We start from the raw sequence: 8,797 nt of genomic DNA on the forward strand, positions 1-8,797 counted from the left end.
TGTGTGCCAGGATGATTTTTTCAAAGAGCTTACCCGGGATTGAGGTAAGACTAACTGGCCTGTAATTTCCCGGGTCCTCTTTTTTTCCTTCTTTTTTTATAGAGAGAGTTCGCATACTGTATATAGAGTGATTGCATAATAACTCAAAAACAAATTCTTAGTCTTGTATATTGTACGTGTGTGCATGTCTGCATGTGTGGAGGGCTGTGGATGGGGTGCAGTTGCAGCAGGAGGTGGGGTGCGCGGGGCACTCATGGCTCCAGCCTGTGCTGCACATCTCAGCAAAGAACATAGCCCTGCCGAGCTGCCTCTATTGCTAGCACTCCCGGCTGTTCACACGCAGCCCTCGCACTCGCATGTCACCTGAAGGAAGTTCCACATGCTGGAGCTGGCTGCCTTCACCGTTCCCTGCTGCACAGGTCCCTGGACTCCACGGGGAAGCAGGGGCCAGGGCTCCCTCCACTTCTGGTAGAGTCCCAGGACCTGTGCAGCAGAGAGCAGCAAAGTCAGCCAGTTCCAGCACATGGAGCTTCCCTCCAGTGGTGCATGAGTGCAGGGGCTGGGCGTGCATGACGGGGAGCACTGGAGACAGAGGCAGCCCAGCAGGGCTGTGCTCCTCACCGCTATGTGGCGTGCTGGCTGGAGCCATGCAATGCCAGGCACCAGCTCCTGAACCAGGCACGAGTGCTCTGAGCACCCCACCTGCTGCTCCTACCACCACTGCCTGCCAGAGCTGTGTGCAATGGAGGGGAGTGTCAGGGGCTCCCTACACCGCCCCCCCCCCACACCTACTTCCTACCAGCCCGATCTCCACGCTGCCACCACCCCCCTACCCGCTCATCTGCCCCTACCACTTCCCTACCTGGTGCTGGGAGCAGGTGAGATGCCGGGGAAGCCAAGCAAGTCTCTGGCAGCAGCAGCCCTGACCAGAAGCTGCATGCTGGCTGGGCCAGGGCCTTCTGCCCACAAGGGTGGGAGCAAGGCGCAATAGGGTATGTTGGGGTGGCGTATACATGTGAGCGCCTTGCTCCCAGCCTTGTGGGCATAAGTGCTTGGCAGGTAAAATTAGTTGGTGGGTACCACAGGCCAGATGAAAGTGTTTGGTGGGCCGGATCCAGCCTACGATCCTTATTTTGCCCACCCCTGCTTCAACCCATCTCTGTTTTATCTCCCAAGATAACAAGCTCTAAACTTTGATTGGACTACTAAAGTATGACCAAAACACAAATAAATCACAAGCACATGCCTAAAAGAACACAAGCCTCATATGCACAGATTAGGTCTATTTAAACTCTAATTAAACCAGTCATAATTTAGCACTTCCCATCTGCAGATGCATACAGCTTCACAAAGAAAATATCACCATCTCCCATGGAGCTAAGGCATGAAGCTGTGAAGTGACTTGTACTTCACCCCACAACAGTGCCAGGACCAGAACTTAGCAGCATTACATTTTGCTGCATATAAAGGTTATCTACGTGTAGCAGGGCATGGTGGGGGAATGGATAAGGTTTCTAGCTATTGATCCAGTGGCGTGAGTTTGACCCTCACTCTAAAGGCATGCTAAAGGCCACCCCATCAACCCATCTGTTAATGGATTCCCAATCATTCAAGCTCAAGCAGCACTAGTGTCCGGATATGATGCGGGCAACATCACTCCCTTGGTGTGCTGCCGACTACAAAAGGTGCTGTATGTTAACCACACTAGTAGATGGACCATCTAGTCTCAGAAAAACTTCTGAGTATGACAAACAGTTATAAACTATACTGAATTTTTATTCTATGAGGGATGGCAGGGGGTCTGTCACATAGGTTTCTCTTTCATCGCCATCATTTGTGGTCATACTGTAGGATTTGAAATTCTACCAAAAAATGTGGATCCCGTACCCAGACCTTCATGAGATGTTACTTGGATAATGCCATCTCATTCCTCGCAGCAATCTGAGTGAAGGTCTCTGAGCGCCATTCATCCCAGCCAGTCACTTCCCCAGAAATTATTCTTTTTTACCCTCCTTAAACACATGTACATTGGATTCAACCACAAATGATTGAAATGATTTAATATTTTTTTGATAGAAATAGTATATAAAATATGGTGCATTTCTCAATGAAACGCACCCTTTGAATGTAACATATTATCATATCAATGCCTTCAATATTATTCTCTAGTTTCCAGTTTAAACACCGGTTTTTCAGTACATAATTCACATAAAAAATGGATATACTTCATATGAAACTTCATATATTGGGAGAATAATTTAGTGTCGTTGCAGAGTTCTTTCCTCCAAGTAGTAGCACCTTCTATTGTAAGTACCACCTATAATATAATCTGCATTATCCTCCCGTTAAATCACAATTCTCCAGATAGTCAGCATATGTAACCCTTTGGGAAGAATACAAAATATTTCCTTTGAATACCTGTACCTTTTTATTTTGACTTTTCACATGTTTAACCTGCTCCTGCTGCTCTGGCCCAGAGACAGTGGTGGTGGCGGCAATTACGCCTTCCCTGCTTGCTCCACTAGGACAGAGAGCGTAGTCAGCCAGAAGCAAGTAGGGGGAGCAGAGGGGCCTGGCAGGGATCTGGGGTGCTGTGGGGAGGATGTGGAAAAGGGGCAGTGGGCCAGCAGCGAGGGCAAGTAGGGTGTTTACACTAGGGTGTAACCTAGAGTGGTTGCGTACAAGTGTAACATGCGCTGGGTAATACAAATCACAGATAATCCTGCCCTGTACTGATATAATTTTAACCTGCATAATGAGTGCTTAAGACTAGTTTCAGTTATTAATGTGCAGACAAATCCAGGAGTTAAGAGCTCCAGGAGCTGCCCAAAATTATTGTGCAACAAGACCCTTACCTTATCAATCATAAGGAAGCCAACACTGGTCATCTACAGACATCTGATTTCCATTCATGGTCACAAAATTGGAGTGGGGGGGGGAATATCATGCGTCAAATTAATCTGAACACCAAATTAATGCAAGAAAAACACAATCTGCTCATGACTATTCTATAAGGTAAAGAGGCTAAATTCATCTAGGAAAATATTCATTGCGAATTATTCGCTCAGCTTCAATTGTCAATTACTGAACCTTCATAAAATGCTGCATGGTTAACAGAAAATCAAGTATATGCAAAGCAAAACAGCATCAAAAGTCAAAGAAATCTCTAAGGGAGGCAAACTTCAATGCCAGAGCACAGTAAACACATAGAATTATTTACAATATAACATTATCATTTGCAATAATATTTTATTCATTATTTAATCACATACTGAGTCTTTCTTAAATGCTTGTGGTAAATTACTTTGCCATTTTGCTCCATCTTTCACCTGCCACGTACATATGTAAACGCTATGGTTTATTTAACATTCATTGTATACATTGAGCAAGCTACTGTCTCTTTTCATGAGCATAGATCTCACTATTCCCCGCCCCTTGTGCTAATAGCAGGTATACAGATTTCAAGACTGCAAGATATTCTTAGATGAAATGGCCTAGTATACAACTCCACATCACTTTGATCTTTCAAAAGTAGGCTGGCATGTCTCGCCTCCAGAGTCTTCACTCTTACCAAGCACAAAGAAATACACTCAGACACAGTTCAAATCAGGACTGGTGCATTTTGTGGCCTGTTGGACCTGGATTTTACAAAACCAGTAACTGCCCAGTTACTTTGTTCCAGGCCAAACTGAACTTTTTATAACGTATCCCAGCAAGTGTGGGAGAACAGCATTGCTACTGAATTAGATATTAGCACAAATAATACCCATGATGGAATGCAATAGAAAAAAATGCAATACAATAAAAATATCCTTCTGCTTGCAGATGCTTGCCATTCATTTCAATTTGTTGCAGAATTTAATATCGACAAGCTGGAAGGCTAGCTAAATTAAAAGCACAGAAGCCCGGAGAGGACAACACTTTTCTCCCAGGACACAGAATGACACAACTAGGACTGAAAAATTTAATCCAGGGCTGGGCAACGATAGGGATTTTTACTGATGCTCTTGCATGGATATTCACACATTAATGGTTTGCAATATTCATTCAAGTATGCAGCACAATCTCAAGTAATTTATGAATTATGCTTAAATTATTAAAGTGATGTGTATCAACTTAGTGTCATCAATAATGTGCCCAGGTTTTTGTTGTTGCTGCTGTTGTTGGATGCCCCACCAGAGATTCAGCCACACAAACCAGCAAATTTTACCAAGATGAGCATAGTCTTAGGAACTATTCCAATGTGGTAAAAGAGAATGAATGGTGACATCAATTTTCCTGATGAATCAATCATCTTGATTGGCTTGTGCGTTAAAAAAAAAAAAAAAAAAGTGGGCTAGATCATCAGTCAGCATAAATCAGAGCATAAATCAATTAAGTCAATGGAGCTGAGGATTAGGCCCAGTATGAGTGAGATTCCCTCAATAGCTGCAGGAGGTCAACAAATTTAATGAAGGATGCAATCTAATTAATTAATGGTTCATCAAAGCACTTTACCATATAAAGTCTTATAGATATACCACATATTCTTCATATTAACACTCAGACATTAAATGAACACGAAGGATGCATAAAACCTCACAGCAATCAGAATCAGACTGTGCCACTGTAACATGCTACCCCATGTCCTATGCGACTCAACTAGTTATAGCTAACATGGGAGAGGGGGAAGAAGAGGAGGAAAATCACTGGTAAAAGCTGATCCAGGTTTATATAATTATGATTACTGCCAGCTCTCCCAGGTGGAGTATTTTTTTGCCACTGGTTCCTAACTCTTTCTGCTGACAGCATACTCTGTTGAACGTCCCCCCGGAGCAATTATATGCACTGTCTCCTTCCCTCTCTTCTTTATTGTCTCATCTAATAAATTTTTTGTAAATATTAATTGCCTTGCAAAGAACTGAGTATTTTCAGATGGCGGGCGGTTGCTGGAAGTGAACATTTTGCACCGGAAGAATGAACAAATCTTACTAAACGAATACAAGTCTACAGGCTACATTCAAACAGCCCCACTGTGCACATTATGGGGAATGTCATATTCAGTTTGACTTAATATCCCAAACTCAGCTGATCAGGTGATACTACTTTGGCATGCAGCATAATGAAAACAATATTAGCTTCACTTACTGTAGGTGATTTCTTCATAAATGATTCACGTTCCTCTAATAACTTGTTTCCCACCTTCCTCATCTAGGGTGTACGCTGAGCTGACTGAACTTAACACAGCTTCTGACACTGACAAATGCCTATTTTTGATCACTTCAGGTTTTATGAACCTCTCACACACACATCAAAATCAAACACAAAGTAAGGAAAGCATTAATTAAAGCATATCAAACACAGGCTTGACAAGGCTATAATTTAAATATAGAGATGCCTGAAGAATTGTGATTCAGTATTTTAGTTCCTTACCCACTTTTATATCGTTGTTCCAGACCTGAAAAAATGCAGGCTTTCTTTTTCTCTCCTTCATCCGTTTTATTTTATCTCTCAACTCTGACTGGCAAGACTGCTACGGCATCATCTGTGAAAAGAAATGACACATAAATTGCTCAGAGAGTTGAAAGAGAAGAAATGCTTGCAAACAAGTTACCTATTTGCTACCCTGTCCCCTAACTCAAGAGGCAGAAAACAGCAGCTGGTCTTTGAGCCTTAGAGCACTGCAGAAGCTAAAGTTTCTACTTAAGCTCAGGCTTCCTGAATGTCAGCACTACATCCTACACCTGAAGTTCCCTGTTCTGGTCTTCAAAGATCATTCCACATTGCAGAAATCTGAAAAAACACCCATGTAGCAGGTCTCTAAAAGGTTAGTACAGGCAGAAATCTGTGTCAATAGCAAACAAGATTGAGGTTGAGAAGCAAACAGTTCATTTTGGATCCGCATTAGGGCCATGCAAAATGGCACTGTTCTGTTCTGACTTCACTTCTGAGGTCTAGGTGGAACACTGTTTTGTATCGAATATAATTTCAAGTCAAAATAGTGAGGCTGTTTTGACCCTGTTTCAACCATTTTGCTGGACTATGGGGCTGGGTAAAGGATAGCACCGGGGGTGGGAAAGCAGCCCAGCTGGGCTGCCCTTCCATCTCCCCCCCCATGCTAGATCATGTGGGAGCAAGGAAGCAGCCCAGCTGGGCTGACTTCTCACCTCCCCCGCCAGATCTTGCACCAGGGATGGGAAGTCAGCTCAGCCATGCTGACCTCCCATCCCCAGAGCTGCGGTCAAAATGTTTCAACTAGCCTCGTTTTGTTTTGAGGCTATTTTGATGGCCTTTGTTTCATTTCAGTTTTGCTGTTTTGACCTCAAAATGTGTCGAAACAGTGTCAAAACCAAAATCGAAATTTCTCACAGTCCTAATAAGTATCCAAGAGTATGATGCTTGTATAAATATCTTGGGCCAGAAGCCTTAAGCCATCACCTCTCATGGAACACCTGGCACTTCCCATTTATAGCCAGGCCAAAAGTCCAGGTGGACATGAAAAATAAAAGGAGTAAATATAAACATACCTCTCACACCTAAGACAAACTTCCTAGCCAGGTTCTATTTGATCTTTTGGAGGGGGAAGGAAGTGGCAAGGGGTGAAAAGAAGAGCAAAACCACTCACATGTTATGATACAAAATATGGCAAAGACACTACAATAGATTGATTTCCTTTAATCTAAAGTGATGTCCCTACCAGTAGCAAATCACATGTGGATCTTGTGGGCAGGAACTGAGAGACTCGTGCAGTTACATCAGAGGTAGTTGCTTTATTAGTTGTAGTCCAAAGATGACCCAACGAGTAACACCGTGTCTGCATGTAGTAAGACCTGCAGTATTAATTCTTTATGTGCCTTCTGGCACATCTCTCATCCTTTAATGTCAAAAATGCTTATTAGAATATTGAAAAGCCCAATGAGGCCTGACATTTGATGCCTGCAGAGGTGAGAGAAACAACCTGAAAGTCAAAGTCTGGTAAGAGGATTATGCTGGCTCTCCTTTAATACAGCACCGTGGTGCTCAACTTCTAGCTTACAGGACAAATCAGGCCCTTAGGTCCATGCCATCCATCCTGCGGGGCTCCCAACAGGTCAGGAAATTTGCCATTGGGGAAACATTGACAGCATTCATTGACATACCTGCCAGAGCCACAGGAATTAATGCTGCCATCAGTCCTACACTGCCACATTTCTCTACCCATGGGGAGCCCTGCAGGCCAGATGCCATGGCCCCATGCATCAGATCTTGCCAGAGTCCAGGATTGCTCCACAACTGGATCCAGTGTGTGGGGATCCAGGCTAGTGCACTGGATCACACCCATGGACTGACTCTACGTGCTAACCCCACGCTGGATCCAGCCTGCAAACTAACCCTGCCCACAGGAGATGGCCCATGGACCAGCTCTGCCTCCCTTGTCTGGCACATGAGGCTGGAAGTTTGAGCACCACGGGTAGAGTGCAATTCTGTGCCTCCAAGACACTAGGTTTATCTTCTTTCTCTCTTTTGGCTTCTTACTAATTTAATTAATTATTCTACTCTTTGACTGATCCCTTGGCCCTTCTCTTTTGTGTTTTCTTTCACCATTTAAAAAGTCTTGATCAAAGTAACCACTTAGATCATCTTCTGCATTCGAGAAAGTTTCTGAATGTGCGATACCGATACACCATGTAAAGCCTTGGCAGTGTGTGAAGTCAGTTTATTCTACCTGAGCTCCGCAACAACAGTCAACGACACTCCATCGAAGAGAACTAAAATCTCTCTCAGGAGCTTCCGAATTTGTTTGCAGCAAACGTGCTAACTTTCTTATCATCTTCTGTAAGTTTCCTACTCCGAGACCTTTAGATCTCTTGCATTTTTGATGCACCAGCTACTGATCGCTCATCAATAAGATGTTCCCTGCTTGAGCACAGTAGGTTTGGAGTAGTATTTCACTCTCAGCACCATCATTAACACACCCTGGCAGAACCTTATTTATTTCCACTTGGGACATCTTCCTCCCTCCCTCGCCATTGCAAGCATTCCCGTGATCTGTCATCAGTGGTTCTGTACATGTATCTGTGGTGCCTATTTCACTAAGGAAAATCAGCTGTCTCTGGTTTTCACCACATTCTGTGCTGCCAAAAATCAGGCAGCGACAGTCCTGTAACCCTGTCTAATGTGTAAATCTCATTCTCCTGTTCTTTGCTGTAAAATCACCCCACTTTTGCTTTGAAGATCTGTATAATGCTGCACACTTTTTAAAGCACACATTCATGACATTCAGCTCAGTCTCAATTCATTTTGAAAAGTATGCACCGAGTGTCTTCTACACACAACTTGCAGCTCTTTGCCACCTGACCTAAGGGTCCTTGCTCAGTCATTCTGGCTTTCAGCATTAATCCTCAAAGTTTCTTCCCAATAAAGTTGTCTAAGCTGGAATATGCATATGTATGCTACTCTACATACCAGTTATTCAGATGTCCATGTTGTTTGCTTTGTATCCCATAATGTACGGGAGGCAATTTGTCATTGCGTCACGTACACTATGGGATTCATTGCTGACAGGTTCTGATACAACTTGAAAGCACTCCCAATAACTGATCCCTTTCACCCCTCCCCCCCGATTTATCACCAAAATTAAACTTCTTGGAAGAAATTCAGACACCATTTCTCTATTGCTCTAGAAAAATAGCTCTTACTTATTGAACAAGTAGGGCAGCTATAAAATTCAGATCTGGGTTTGGAGTTCAAAATGCACCAGCCAGTTGAAGAGTGTTAAGATAAGGGTGGCGGCTGACAACTCTACAGTCAAGCAATAAACCTTTTTTTTTTTTTTTTT

The 8,797-nt window shown here is 43.4% G+C and overlaps 1 long non-coding RNA gene across 1 annotated transcript in view; it reads right to left on the bottom strand.

Annotated features, from left to right (window-relative positions):
- Nucleotides 1-5,481: 5,481 nt before the first annotated feature.
- The window catches only part of LOC109307642, a 57,296-nt gene continuing 53,980 nt past the window's right edge, over nucleotides 5,482-8,797 (bottom strand). The window contains exon 2 of the long non-coding RNA XR_002100331.1: nucleotides 5,482-5,524. This is a non-coding gene — a long non-coding RNA (uncharacterized LOC109307642). The remainder of the gene's footprint in view (nucleotides 5,525-8,797) is intronic.

This window comes from Crocodylus porosus, unplaced genomic scaffold (assembly GCF_001723895.1).
Source record: "Crocodylus porosus isolate Cpor-Errol unplaced genomic scaffold, CroPor_comp1, whole genome shotgun sequence".
Classification (NCBI taxonomy): domain Eukaryota; kingdom Metazoa; phylum Chordata; order Crocodylia; family Crocodylidae; genus Crocodylus; species Crocodylus porosus.